Genomic DNA, 15449 nt, shown 5'->3' with positions numbered 1-15449 from the left:
AGATCAAAAGACATTTCTGGTGGCCAGCATGGCACAAGGCTATTATAGATTTCATTCAAACTTGTGGTATTTGTGCTCAAAACAAAAGCTCAAAGCAGAGACCCGCAGGACTACTTCTGCCATTACCTGCCCCACCAGCGCCATGGCATACCATTTCTATGGACTTTATTACTGAGTTACCCCCTTGCTCAGGTTATAAAACAATCCTTGCAGTGGTGGACTTGTTTTCCAAAATGGCTCATTTCATTGCCCTAGAGGGACTTCCAACATCAGTCTTAGCAAAGGTGTTCCTAAAACAAATTGTGCGTCTTCATGGATTTCCATCTGCATTGATCTCCGATAGAGGGAGTCAATTTGTCTCTCAATTCTGGAGGAAATGTTGTGAGTTGGCTAAAGTTGAAGTGCGTTTATCTACGAGCCACCACCCACAACTGACGGTCAGACAGAGAACCAATCAGACTCTAGAACAATAACTTCAAATGTCTTCTCCACCAGATAGATTGTTCTTGGGTAGCAGAGTATGCTTATAATAACTCTGAACACTTCCACAGGCTATACCCCTTTCTACATTCTTAACGGTTTACATCCTCGAACCTCTACCTCCGATCCAACAGAATCCTTAGAGATGCCTACAGTACAGAATCTTCACAAGAACATTACCCAGGTACAGAGAGAGGGTCCCAAGACATTTAACTATAGCAAAGGAAAGCCAAAAGAAATTTGCAGATAAACTTTGAAGAGAATCTCCAGAGTAAAAAGTGGGAGACAAGGTATGGTTGTCCTCTAAACACATCGCATTTAAGGTCCAACGTAAATTCCATCCTAGGTTTCTGGGCCCATTCTCTGTGGAAACCATTGTCAGCTGTCACGACCCGTGACCCAGAACCCCATTGGCATGGTCACATGCCAGGTAGGGTTAGGGCTCGGGGTTCATTTGTGGCCCCAAGGGCCTTGCATGGTCACCGGAGACTCTCCTGGAGTCAGTCCAGGCGCCTTTGGCGCCAGGCTTATATTTGGAATGGGACTTGAAGGGACTACTTTTCATATGGAGGCCTGCAGCCAACATGGAGGCACCCACACAGTCTAGTCCCTAAGAACGAGACTGTGCGGTGCAGTGTTTTAGGGTGTGGTAGCCCGGACTACTTTACCTGGACTACTTTACAGGGTAGGCTATATAAACCACACCCAAGCTAAAGAACGTGCTTCACATTATTCTGCAGCCAGCAGCGTAACACTCACCGTGTTCAGAGACCAGCACCCGGCGTTCCTGGAATCTCTGACCTGCAGAGGAGACAAAAGAACATTATTAGCAGTTCCAGCTTACCTGCAGTCTTCCATCCTTCGATCCCAGTTGCTCGCGGTCTTCGATCCCGTTGGCAGCATTTTTAGGACATCGCGCTCGCACCGGAACGAAGCACCTGGGGAGGAGAGAAAAAGGGACAATGTTAAACAGGTTACTCATGGCAAGCTCAGCAGTAACCAAAATCTCCTCACCTGGCTGGGCATATCTTGGCCGGTTACGCTCCGGAAAACACTGCACGCCCAGAAAGACCATTGTAACCTGAAAAGGAATAAAGAATACAGGTTAGCCCAAAAAGACATTAGCGTGCCGCACTTCGCGCTGCACGTACCTTTCTTCATACACGCTGCGTCCATAAATCCCGGCAGGAGCCGAACCCAAGCAGCGCACCCAGCGAACCTCTGCATACCTAAGGGGGAAACAATCAGGGAAAGACATTAATAGCCCGCAAGAAAGCAAAGGCCCTCAAAGACTATTATAATCGAACTTACCTCTTTAAGAAACTTGAATGGGTTGGCATCAGTGAAGTTAACTCAGTCGCTTCAACCAGCAGAAACTACGCACCCCTGCGCAGAAAGCAGGACGGAGAGCACGCCAGACATCTTAACAAGGTGATGAGGGGGGGGGGGGGTCTTCAGGTCGAGTCCAAGGGGCTGGTGGGAGGAAAAAAAATCTGAACCTAAGCCCAGTCCTCCTGTGTTTTCAGGCCCACCTGTCATAGAAGACAACATCCCGAATTGAGTACATCTGGGGGAAATCCGGCAACCAGGGCATACAGGTGTCCCGTGGGTATCAGGTGAGCGTAACACAACCCTGTAGCAGTAAGATTGAACCTACCATTTCACATGCAAATTCATACTTTATTCCATGTTTCTTTGTTAAAACCAATGAATCCAGGGACCAGACTACAACCATCACCAAACCCCTAATTATAGAAGGCGAACCAGAGTTCTTAGTGAAAGAAAGCTCAGATTCCAAGATAGTAAAAAGGAAATTATTCTACCTTGTGGATTGGAAAGGGTTTGGTCCCCAGGACAGGACTTGAGAGGCTAGTTCAAAAATTCATGCCCCCAAATTGCTTCAGAAGTTTCATCAGAACCACCCCACTAAGCCAAGGCCCGGAGGGTCCATCCGAGAGGGGTCTTGAGAGGGTGGGGGGGCCTGTAGTTATCCCAGTCAGTGAGCATAGCCATCATTCTGGCAAGACAGGGAACCTTATATCAGTCAGCAGGCCAAAGATGGGTGTTAGCCTGGCACATATGGCATTCACACCATATGCTTCCTTAGACTCTAGTAATGTTTAACAGTAACTTTTATACACTATACATGACCGCCGCAAGATCCATTCACAAATTGCAGCACGTTTTATTCATATTGCAGAGGGAGCTATTTAAGTTCTGCCTCTGCTGGAATGCGCGCTTCGTGTCTTCTCCACTGACAGCGGTTAACGCTACTGCCGTTTCTCCTCACAGAACCTGTAAAAGGAGAAAATAGAGATGAACAAGTTACTTTCTTACCTGATAACGTTCTTTCGATGGGATGGTCCGACGACGTATTCCATATCTATGACATGTAATCACCACAGCTGTGCTGCTTCGGAAACTTTTTTCGGCGTCTGCGTCGATGACGTTGATGCGCCGTCGAGGACCTCCTCCGATGTCCGACGTCATCCGATGTGATAAGTAGGACGCACGACGCCCGTAGCCTCAGTTGTAGTTTTTTCCCCCAGAACGTGTGACATTAGTCAACTGCCAGTCAGACACAAAGCCTTGCGGAACGTAAGCAGCAATCGCAAAAGAAATTCTGCAGCGGGGAAGGCAGTGAGGGAGCGATATGGAATACGTCGTCGGACCATCCCATCGAAAGAACGTTACCAGGTAAGAAAGTAACTTGTTCTTCGAGGGGATTGGGTCCTCCGACGTATTCCATATCTATGACAGATTCCCAAAGCAGTACCAGAGCAAGGAGGAGGGAAAGAATTTAGAATCAAAATTTAGAATTGCCAATCAAATAGCAGAGCAAAGGACCGCCTTGCCAAAGGCCAGATCCTGTCCTCGGATGGAATCGAGGGAATAGTGACGTACAAATGTATGTACTGAAGCCCAGGTGGCTGCATCACAGATGTTGCGAATAGGAACACCCCTCTGCAGGGCAGTAGATGCAGCCATACCCCTGGTAGAATGGGCCCGCAGCCAGCCGGTGGGTCCTTACCCACCAAGCGGTAACACTCCGAGATGGCCAAAATAATCCAGCGAGACAAAGTCTGTTTCGTCACAGCTTGCCCCAAACGCTTTCCAGCGTAGCCAATAAAGAATTGATCCTCCACTCTGACCCGGGACATGCGTGAAACATAAAAGCTTAAAGCTCTCCTAGGATCAAGCCTATGGAGCCTCTCTTCTTCCTTACCAGGATGCGGAGGAGGATAGAATGCCGGAAGAACAACCTTCTGGGCGAATGAAATTCCGTCACTACCTTCGGAAGAAAAGAAGGACGAACTCTAAGGACAACCCTGTCCTTGTGAAATACAGTGAAGGGTGGCTTAACTGAAAGTGCCTGTAACTCACTCACTCTGTGAGCGGAAATAACTGCAACTAAAAACACAGTTTTCAGAGTTAACAGCCTCAAAGGGCAAGAATGTAAAGGCTCAAACGGAGCACCCATAAGAAACTGAAGAACAAGGTTTAAATCCCAACCGGGCACCAGGAAAGGTGACGGAGGGAACAAATTAGTGAGCCCTTTCAGAAACTGTGAAATTAAAGGAATTTTAAAGTAAGAACACTCTTCAGACGAGCGCTTAAAGATGGACAGCGCCAGCAGGTAACCTTTAATGGTACCCACTTGCAAGCCCCTGTGGGCCAAAGAAAGTAAAAAGGACAAAACCATGGGGATGTCACATGCAAAAGGATCCACATTCTGAACTCTGCACCAGTCGCAGAACTTACGCGAACGGCACCGGTACAGAGACCTTGTTGCTGGCCTTCGGGCCGAAAGCAACACCTCCATCACGTCTTCAGGGAGGTCCCAATCCTTATACCTCAACCTTTCAGAAGCCAAGCGTGAAGGTTGAGGGATCTGACCTCTGGATGGAGAACCTGACCCCCCTCCGGTGAGAGCAGATCGCCTCGGTAGGGAAGACGACGTGGAGGGCAGATGGACAAGTCGAGAAGGTCCGGGTACCACGTCCTGCGAGCCCACGCCGGAGCAATGAGGATCATCCGGGAATCGAACTTCCGTAACCTCCGCAGCACTAGTGGGATGACGGGGACTGGAGGAAACGCGCACAGCAGCGGGAATGACCACTCCACCACGAACGCGTCTCCTAAGGCTCCTTTTGGAGGAAATTCCCGCGAGCAAAACCTTTCGCACTTCCGGTTGACACTGCAGGCGAAGAGATCCACTTGAGGGGTCCCCCAAAGGGCGAAGATCTCCAGGAGAATCTCCTGAGCCAACTCCCACTCGTGAGAGATCGTGCTCTGCCTGCTCAGAGTGTCCGCCGTCACGTTTTCGTCTCCGGCCAGATGAACTGCCGAGATCGAAACTTCCTGCTGGATGGCCCAGAACTCGAGCTGCATCGCCTCCCTGCACAGAGGAAGTGACCCTGTTCCCCCCCCCTTTTTGTTGAGGTAGTGCATGGCCACTGTGTTGTCCGTCAGGATCAGGACACTCCTTCCTCGCACAGTCGGCAGAAAAGTCTTCAGGGCTAGCCTGACAGCCCTCAGCTCCAACAGATTGATATGGAGTCTGGACTCCGACGGAGACCAACGACCGCTGACTGTCAGCCCGTTGGCATGAGCGCCCCATCCCGTGAGGGATGCATCCGTCACGATCGTCACCTCCGGCCAGGAAAGCCAAAATGGAGCCCCCAAGTTGCCTTCGACGGCCCACCACAGAAGGTCCCAGGCGACCGAGGGCGGCACCTGAACCGGGTCCGACATCCTGCCGGAGGACTGCGACCATTGCTTCTTGAGTGCCCACTGCAAAGATCTCATTCGCAGGCGAACCTCTGGCACCAGAAGAATGCAGGATGCCATGAGGCCGAGCAACCTCAAGAACTTGAACGCTGGGAGCGTCTGGGCATGCTGAAACTTGTGCACCATCTGCTGAATGTGAAGAGCCCTCGCCTGGGGAGGAAAACACTGCCCCAGGGAAGTGTCGAGCACCCTTTCCGATGTACTGGAGCCGCTGTGTTGGCCTCAAATGGGACTTCTTTAAATTGAGGGAGAAGCCCAGCCTGTGAAGGGAGCGGCAGGTGACGGACAGATGATCCAGGACCTGCTCGGGAGAGCACCCCCTGATCAACCAATCGTCCAGGTAGGGGTAGACGTGAATCCGCCCTTGCCTGAGATGCGCTGCCACCACCACCATGAGCTTGGTGTAAACCCTCGGGGCGGAGGTCAATCCGAACGGCAGGACCCGAAACTGAAAGTGCGAGTCGCCAACCGCGAACCTCAGGTACTTCTTGTGCTTCGGATGGATCGGCACATGGAAGTAAGCATCCTTTAGGTCGAGAGACACCAACCAGTCCTGAAGCTGAAGGGCCTGGAGGACTTGAGAGAGAGTAACCATCTTCAACTTGTCCTTCCTTAGGAGTTTGTTGAAACCCCGCAAGTCCATGATGGGTCTCAATCCCCGTCTTTCTTCGAAATCAAAAAATAAGGGGAATACCATCCCTTGTTCCTCTCCGCTACAGGCACGAGTTCTATGGCGCCTTTCTCCAGCAGGGCTTGAATTTCCTGCGCAAGGAGCAGATCCGGACTCTGCAAAGAGGTTCCCCGGTGGATTGTCGCGAGGCCTGTGCCGAAAGGGAAGACAGTAGCGTTGGTTATGATCTCCAGAACCCACACATCTGAAGTAATGGCACGCCACTCTACAAGATGCTGCGCCAGCCTCCCCCCAACCAACAAACCATGGGGGATGGCCTCATGACTGAGTGATAGCGGCTGCGGCGTTACCTGAGGGCAAAGAGGCAACTGCCCGAGCGGCCTTGGCACCACAGGTACCCTGTCGTCCACCTCTGGTACCCCTGCGTTGGCCTCTTTCACTGCCAGCTCCTCTCGCTTTACTGAAGGACGAATAATAGCGAAAGGAACCACCCCTCCATTGCTGTCCCCTAGGACGAAAAGGCAGAGGTTGGCGAACCGCAGCACCCAACGACTTCGCTGCAGCTTTTGAGGTCTGCAACCTCTCAAGGCTCTCGTCAGCTTTGCTGCTAAAAAGGTGTTCACCGTCAAAGGGCATGTTGAGGAGCCGGGACTGTACATCGGGAGCAAACCCCGACTTCCGCAACCACGCAAACCTGCGTATCACGGTGCTCGCCGCCATGGACCTGCTGACGCATTCAGCCAAGTCCAAACCTGACTGAACGGACTCACACATGGCATCCTTACCATCCTGGACCATAGCAAGGAAACCATCCCGCTCGTCCCCTTCGGGAATATGTTCAGCCGCTAACGCAACACAGTTCCACAGAGTGTGTGTGAAACGAGACAAGGCACAAATGGAGTTGGCCGCCTGAAGCGCCATACCACCAGAAGAAAACACTTTCTTCGCCCAGCCAGCAAATCGTCCCTATCAGGAGGGATGGTAGGGTACGATGCCTGCTTTGCCGGGGCCGTGGCCGCCTGCACCACCAAACTCTCCGGAGTGGGGTGCCTGGTCAAGTAGCAGGGGTCGCTACTGGCTGGACGGTATTTTCGCGACAAGGACCTGCCCACCGCCGGGAGACTCTCCGGAGCAGTCCAAGCCACCGCCGCCCTTCTCTATAAAGCCATATGGAACGGCAGTACCGGGTCAGTTGGGGGACCAACATCAAGGATGTCCGCGAGATCATCCTGCACAAACTCCCCTGGGGGAGCAGACCATCCCAATTACTCAGAAACCCTAGCCATAAGGCATCGGTAAGAGGAATCGGCATGAGAGCCAGGCTCAGGCCTACAAAACTCCACCTCCGGAGAGGTGTCCAGTCCACTGGCATCATGCAGTGACTGCCTCAAATCGTCAAACTGACTATGGCCCGAGACAATTTCATCTGGAACCTGACTAGGAACCAGGCCATCAGAATCCTCATCCGCCTCTGAAATATATTCCAGGTGTGAAAAGAAGGCACCCGAGAGTGCTTGCTCTTAACCAGAGCCTTCCTAGGGCGTTCCCCCGTGCCACGGGGTACCTCGGACACGAAAGGCGTCAAGGGCGTCGAGTGAATCTGCGCCGGCGTCGAGAGAACAGGCATCGGTGCCGAGAGGATTGGCGTCAACGTCGAGTAAATTGGCGTTGACGTCAGATGCAGCGCCGCCAGAGCTCCGAGCGTGTCCTTCGACGACCTGAGCGTCGACGGCTTCCTCGGAGCAAAAGCCTCGAGAAAGCCTGTCGACGCCCTCGACGCCTCAGACGTCGATGTCTTCCTCGAAGACATCACAGGTGCACACGGTCTCGAACGCGTCGAGGACCGGGACCTGGAACGGGTACGTCGAGAACGAGTCCCCTTGTCCGAACGGGACCTCTCCCTTGACTCATGCCGACCACTCTTGCGAGCGGTGTCTCTCAACCTCTCACGAATGACCCCACTCGGGGGCGCGGACGGCTTAGTACCCTGCGACTCGAGAATCGCCAGCATTTTCTTCCCAAAGGAAGCCCATTCCTCCGGCGTCGCACGGCTGGTGGGGTAAGCGACGTGCCGGGCAGAGTCCTCCGAAGAGGACCTGGAAGACGACCGGTGTCGGCGCTTCCGAGAATGCATCGAAGAGGCTGAGGAGTGGCGAGACCGACTCCTAGAAGGAGACCCACGAGACCTCCGACGATGACACGGAGAGTCTCCTCTCGAATCATCCGTCGAAAGCCCCGAAGACTTGGACTTCCAGGGCTTGGACACTCGACCTACCGACAACTTCTTCTTACGTTCACGTAAGGCTTTGGACGTGAGCGACTGGCAGTCGATAGTCATCCGTGTCATGGGCCTCCCCGAGGCACCAGAGGCAGGCGTTGTGCGAGTCCGTCACCGACATCTTGGACCCACACTCCCCGCACTTCTTGAAGCCCGGACGCGGTGTCGAAGACGAAGTAGAAGACATCTTCACACGAAGGATTTTCACAAAAACAAACAGGTTCGAAGAACCGAGAAGAACAGAACTCCAAGGAGTCGAGGCGTTAACCGAGATTCACGAAGCAACACGTTCGCGGAAAAAACGGAACTGAGGCTACGGGTGTCGTGCGTCCTACTTATCACATCGGATGACGTCGGAGGAGGTCCTCGACGACGGCGCATCAACGTCATCGACACAGGACACAGACGCCGAAAAAAGTTTCCGAAGCAGCACAGCTGTGGTGATTACATGTCATAGATATGGAATACGTCGGAGGACCCAATCCCCTCGAAAGTAGCCTTATAGAAAACTACACAATACAATAGTTTATAGAAAAGACTTACCTGACCGAAGTAATTCTCCGAAGCGGTTATCTTCAGTCCGAAGTTTCACTCACAGCCACAGCATCTTCAGTCAGCAGTTTCTTCCGCTGCCACCGCGTCCTCCAAAAGGTATTTTCCTCAGCTTTCCGAAAACCTGCAAACAATATAAAAGGTATTTAATTAACAAACAAGCTTAACAGTTGCTAAAAGAAGATGTTTAATAAGCTTTTACGTATCGGAAGGTTCTTCAGGTTTTCACCTCACTTACTTCCGCGCTCTTACTTGAAGGCTGCAGTTAATCCGTATAGACGGACTTACGTTTTAAAACGCTTTCTCATCCCAAGTAACTCTGCAGCCATCCGCAGTCATAATTCTTATCCTAAATCCCGAGAACCTGCAAAAAGATAAAGAGCAAATTATTAGAAAGAGACATCTCTCCAACGTAGGAAATTACGCGAGCCCTTAAGGATTACAATTTTTTCGCCAACTTACTTACCTAAAGACTCATTCTTGAAAAATAGACATTTCAAGGCAAGAAGCAATAGAATACATCGACTACCCATGTTACCATTGTTTCCTCATACAACGCGCCCCTGTAGGAAAGCAGGTTGGAGAGCTCCACAATAAATAACAGGTGAGAAGGGAGGGATTTAAGGAATATACATCTCATGCAGTACAATCTCTGTTCGTAGATGTTATAGCATTTCTATTGTTGTTTAACAGAAAGTGAATCCTAGTGCCAAGGTACCAGGTCCACAGGCTGGGAAGGCATTACGCTTCCGAGGAGTCCAGGTAAGCATTACACTGGATTCCTGACTTGTCGAAGCCGTCAGTGATTTCCCGCGGGATCGAGATTTTTCTCGATGCAGTTCCAGTTTATGGGTCGGATTCGAAGATTTTAATGATTTCGTCTTCACCTTCCCTTTGTCGTCTTGATGCCGATCGACAGGGATATGGGCGTTCTGCGTGTCCTTTGATGGGGTCGGGCCGCATTCTGAAAGATTTTAAGCATTTCTTTACGAAACGCATCCCATTTAGCTGGGGAGTCGACTTAGTTGGACATTTGATTACAATCACTAAAGGTTGAAGGTGACCTGTGATGCCGTTTCTTGGCCTTCTTCAAAGAAGACTAAGAATGGTGCGATCGACTTCTCAATCGAGATCTTTTCCGTCGAGGAGAATCCCTCGACTCAGATTTTCTTTTTGAACTCTTCGAAGGAGACTTTGAAGGCAACCTCCCCACCGCCAATTTACCTTTACGCCCCCTCAGATCCTTTTAGATCATTGCCTGACAGGAGTTACAGTCGGAGGTTCGGTACCAAGACAAAACAGACATATGCGGTCGGGGTCAGTGATCGACATCTTCGATCCACAGTCTTGGCACTTCTTAAAGCCCGTCTTAAGTGTTGGAGTCGATGGGGAAGACATTTTCGTTGATCCAAAATAGCTGACGAAGCTCAGTGAAGAACCGAAGCGCGCCGTATTTTTTCAAAGCGTTAGTTCGGAAAAAAGCAAATGAAGCCAATGGCCGCTGCGTGCGCTATTTATACTGATGATGATGATGATGATGTTGAAAGTCAAACAGAGGCCCCCGTGCGACATCGAAGAGAAAGCAAACACTGCAAGCTGTTGAAAAAAGGCCGATTAGCATTAGATGAGGAATACGTGGCAGGACACAATCCATTCGAAGGGTGCGTTTTTAGTAGGGTTAATTAGTGGCGTACCTTTCCGACCCGTGCGGTTCTGTCTAAATGCGGCCCATATCCCTTCCCTGTCATACATTCTTCTGTGCAGCAATTACGACACCCGCAGGTTCCTCCAGGGGAGATGTGTTCCCTGTGTCCCTGCAGTCCGTCCATGCACGATATGGCCAACTACCACAAATGGCCTAAAACGAGATATAGCTTCCAAACGCAGATGAGCTAACTGCAAGACATGGCTCACTAACACAGATGGCCTAACTGCAAGACGTGGCTCACTAACGCAGATGGCCTAACTGCAAGACGTGGCTCACTAACGCAGATGGGCTTGGGCTCACTGGTGAAGCTCCCATTGGTGGCAGGACCAGAGCTCACTGCTGAGACAGTCCGCAATGGTATTGTGGATCCCCAGTAGATGGAAGGGGGTGGGGGAATAAGCTACATGTGCGCTAGTGCCCACTTCCATGGTGGACAAGACTAGAGAGAGCAGGTGCCGACATGCTTCCGGATATAAAACATGGTAGAAGTAAAGATGTAAACCACTTTGTTCTGAAGTTGCGTTTTGAAATACTTCAGGGCCAGGAACACTACTCATAACTTTAGGATGTTGATGCGTGGGGCTTTGTTTTAGAGTTGCCATAGCCCTCTGTCCTGTGGGGGCACCCGACCCTTCAAGGGCGGAGTCTGTTGTAACTGTAGCTTGGTGTATCGGAAGGTGGAAAGAAGCTCCCCATGGGGCGTTGACTCCACCATTGGAGAGCTTTGTGGAAAGATGGTGAAAGAAGAAGCTTTTTCTCTCAAGAGTTTTACACATTGAAAGAGTTGCTCGTAGACAGGTTGGAAAACCGACTGGTGTTCCAACTATGAGCACTTGATGAAATTGAAAAATTATAGGGAAATTGTGCATGTAGTCCATAAATACAAAATGCCACAATCCTGATTGACATTGCATGCAGTGCAAAGAGATTTTTTAAGGCTATTACAAATTAATCGTTTGCCTGTATTAGCTGTATGTGGTTCTGCTGTCGGAATTTCAATCGAAAACCAATATTGTCGCCTTTGCCAAACACAAGCAATTATGGACAGTGCTAGACAGGTTATGACTGAGTGTAAGACCGTGGGAACTACTTACATGTGTATATTAGGTAATTTTGTGAGTCATACGAAAGCATAAAAGGCAGTCAATGCTGGCAATTGAGTTTGAATACAGAAAGTAAAGCTCTGCAAAGAGCACTCCATCAGGTTTGGCAGCAGGTTACTATAAGCCTTGGAAATGTGTAAGTCCGCAAGACGTTAAAATTAGATTTTAAAGTGTCAGTATTTTAATCATATTTAGGACTTGAGATTGTGTGTGTTTCATGATGCATTTGTAATTGACTGATTTGAAGTTTAGTGTGTGTATTGATTATTATGGATTGAAATTTGTTTTAATATGTGAAATGTTTGTTTTGAACTCATCACATTAAAGATAAATACAAATTAACACCTCCTAGGGGACGGGGGCAAGTGGTATCTCACCGAGGCTGACCCTCCCACCCCCCCTTAAGGGACACGGGATCCCAAGTAATGAATCTCCCTTTAAGTTACAACCCACATTGTTGGCTATATGGGGACTGAACAAGATAATGTAGCAGGGCATTTCAATAATTATTATTATTATTAACTGTGAAGGGCTTGGTTGTCGACTGCACTCTTGGTCTTGATTCCAGGAATGCAGAACCAATTGTGTCTCCACTCTTGTTTCAGAGAGGAATGTAAAAGGACCAAGATCCCTACCTGCAGGGGGAAGAGTCGGAGTCAGTTGGTGAGCCCGTACACAGCATACGCCTGTGCTGTAGCACAAAGGGGGAAATCGAGCCAGGAGGGAGGACCACGCCAGTTACGTGGTAGGCGGTGGAATCCTGGAGCATGGAACAGGGCAGAGTAAAGGAGGGCGGCGCATCTGAACAAACTAAGTCCCCTGAAGCGGGAGATCAAGCAGTGTGATGAATCCAATTGTACCAATACACTATAATGGGGGAAACCCAATTTTTACTACCTAGGTAGTAGCTTTACCTTTTATCGGGACAAATAATATTGTTAAACGTAAGGGGTAGTTAGCTCATATCAACAATTTACAGTCAACTTTCATTAAATTTGCACTGTAAAAATTACAAAATTATTTTTTAATAATCAGTTTCAGAGAAAACAAACACACAAGCTTAAAAAAGTGATGGGCCAATCCCATTCACTTAGCATAAAACAATTCCATGCTGTCTAAAAACCAGTCAATTTAGGTGTGACACTTTAGCTTAGATACAATCTAACAACATCTGTCTAGTTGACGGGTATTTGATTCGGTGAACAGGGCAGGGAGCATTTGCTAACTTGCACTGTACATGGAACCTAAGATTGGGTAACTATTTCTTCAATCTAGTATTTTATTTAGATGGAGAAAACTCGACATGTTTCAGTTCTCTAGGTTTTATATGGAACATTCTTCAGGAGTGGTGTCACTGTATCTGAGTGTGTTACAGTAAAACAACAACAACATCAGAGAGTGCCATCAGTGCATATCTCTTCAGTAGATAGATCTTGTTGGCAGTGTTTAGTATCGAACTTGAGTGTTCTTTCTGTAGCTGTTGATATAAAACAGGAAGATACAAAAAAGAGGTATTAGCTAAAGATGCCAATTACTTCTTTTTGATAAATAGAATTTATCTGACGCGGCTAGGTCAAATTATTACCTAGTCTTGTCGGGGCAAGTGGTTCTTTAGGAGGTATGGTCCTGTGTAAAGCAGGATATTGTCCTCTTGGTCTGTAGTTGGCTTCGGTGAGAGTCTACTGGGACCTGCAATATTATTTTGCGTTCATTAATTGGTATACTGTCAAAGTAGGCAGGCTAGCTCCTACGTATTGCACGTGGTGAAATTAGTGGTAACTTACCTCTATTAGAGGGTCTTTAGCGTTGTAGAGTAAATGGAGATGAAATTCTCAATATTTCAGGTGTTTGCTATCCTTCTTTGTAGTCCAACTACTCAGGGATGTAGCAGGCGCTTAGTTGTGCCTACGAAAAATGATTATGAGCTATTGTTACTATTATTGCATCAATCTCGTTTAGGTTCATTAAAACTTGTAGCGGTTGTCATAGAGCTCAAGCTCACCTTTTTGGTGGCGATTAATAGCCAGCGCGACGAGAGATCATACTTGGCTTTTCTCAATTTGATCCTCTTAGATATGGAAACCGGATACGGTAGCAGTATCTAAATTATGTGGGACATTCAAAGAACACAGTAAGAACTGTTGTTCTGCTTTTATTTAGAAAAACAGCATATCATGAGCTGGGGACCCCGGGCGTTACGACAAGCACGCCAAGTGTTTGAAAGATACAGGATTTCTAATGCTGAAAATAGCAGAAGGTTGTTTGACTGCAGACAAGGCACAGTACAAATGCAAACACCAATCCAGTACAGATGCATGAGATGCCAGTGTGCGGGAGAAGATTGAATAAGTGTTACCATAGGCAAATACACCAAGCACCTCTAGGTATATACCAAGGTGGCATAATCACGGAACTGACAAACAATTAAGAGAAGTCCTGGCAGGTGAGTAGACCAGGCATCTGAAATTATATAAAGATTCCTGGCAGCGGAGTATACCAGGCAATTTACAGAGTTAAAAGAAAACCTACAGAAAGACTGTTACAGAATGTATTGCTTAAACAAGAACTTTGTGAGGCCATCTTATTTAGGGATCCAGGGGAAGGAGATTCATCCCCCCAAGCCCCCCCCCCCCGCTAGATCCAAGGATCTCTACCTTGGAGAACATTTTTGTTGGAGTTATTACACTTTTGGTTTTGAACACTGTTGCTAAAATCAAGAAAAAGACATTCATTGTACCCTGTTCTTTTGTTTGAGTGTGAGGGTCAGGATAGGAGGTTTTGAACACAAGGACAGTTTTTCAGTTGCTGACTTCCTGACAGACTGATCTTTAGTTTTGATTTCTAGGTAGGGAAATTCCTCTTTAGAATGGACTAGATAGGCAGTTTCCCAACTCATTTTTATTTTTATAAATGTCTTTTATTGAGAACATGACTACCTTGTGTCCAACTCTCATTTCTGTCCCCTCACAGCAGCCACAGACGCAGCACCCTGGTGTCCAGGAGCAACAATGTTAAGTGGAAAAACACTCTGCGAGCGAGCAGGCCACAACGCAAGTGCGGTTCCGCAGCAACTGGTGTAGCCGACTCCCCTAGTGAGCAACACCGTTGAGATACAGGTACGCGGCCAAACCAGAGGGAGGAGGGCTGTAAAGCAGTGAAGCACCTCATGACGGGGTGAGGACAATTTGCAACCAATACAGCCAGTGAGGCTGGGAAGTCCATGCAGGGCTGAGAGAACCAATACCGCATGAGGGGGTGATGACTATTCGCAACATATATGTATATAAATAAATATCACACTACTGAGATTTGAAATTTCTGTAAGCAGCGCCTTGATGACTCCGGGTTTGGTGCATTTGATAGATGAAAAAATAAATATGGCCAGTGAGGCCCTGACAGCCAACGCACAGAAGACAATAGTGAGAATCTGTGCCAGGCAGAAGAACCAGCGGACCAGAGACAGTTGGTCTGTAGGACCGGCTAGCCCAGACCGGGTAAGAAACCAAGTGACCTGCAGAGGGATGAGAGAAGCTGAAGGGTCAAAGGGCTTAAAGAAGTAGAGTAGAGAGAAAACCACCCTGGAGGATTGGACCTGAAACAGAGAGCCCACACAGGGCAAAAGTTACAAGAAGAGTAATACCGTCTTAAGGACCAACTAGCCCATGTATCTGGTAATATTATCCCCATATATATGGTTGCCATACATCTGGTCGCCCGGAAAAAGGCTTTGGCAACTTTATATATGGTGACCATATATATGGTGTCAGGGTTTTAGGGGTTGCAGGGGTGTCCCCCTCAGGTTCAAAGTGATACATTTTTTGGCAACATTTTTGTCAGACGACATTTTTGCAGGGCCATTATCACATGGAACCCTAGCCCAGCTGGGACTGAGAATGAAACACCCTG

The 15449-nt window shown here is 48.7% G+C and overlaps 1 protein-coding gene and 1 long non-coding RNA gene across 3 annotated transcripts in view; one reads left to right on the top strand and one right to left on the bottom strand.

The window, feature by feature from the left end:
* Positions 1 to 15449, bottom strand: part of PLA2G15 (phospholipase A2 group XV) — a 346700-nt gene that overhangs the window by 159299 nt on the left and 171952 nt on the right. The window lies entirely within an intron of this gene.
* LOC138582344 (uncharacterized) overlaps positions 1 to 15449 on the top strand; it is a 253519-nt gene that overhangs the window by 225362 nt on the left and 12708 nt on the right. Inside the window, exon 3 of the long non-coding RNA XR_011305012.1 lies at positions 14514 to 14659. This is a non-coding gene — a long non-coding RNA (uncharacterized lncRNA). The remainder of the gene's footprint in view (positions 1 to 14513; positions 14660 to 15449) is intronic.

The sequence above is a fragment of the Ambystoma mexicanum genome, chromosome 1p (genome assembly GCF_040938575.1).
Source record: "Ambystoma mexicanum isolate Mex_15411 chromosome 1p, UKY_AmexF1_1, whole genome shotgun sequence".
NCBI classification, from domain to species: Eukaryota; Metazoa; Chordata; class Amphibia; order Caudata; family Ambystomatidae; genus Ambystoma; species Ambystoma mexicanum.
The sequence above is the reverse complement of the archived record's forward strand: the minus strand, read 5'-3'. Positions and strand labels throughout refer to the sequence as shown.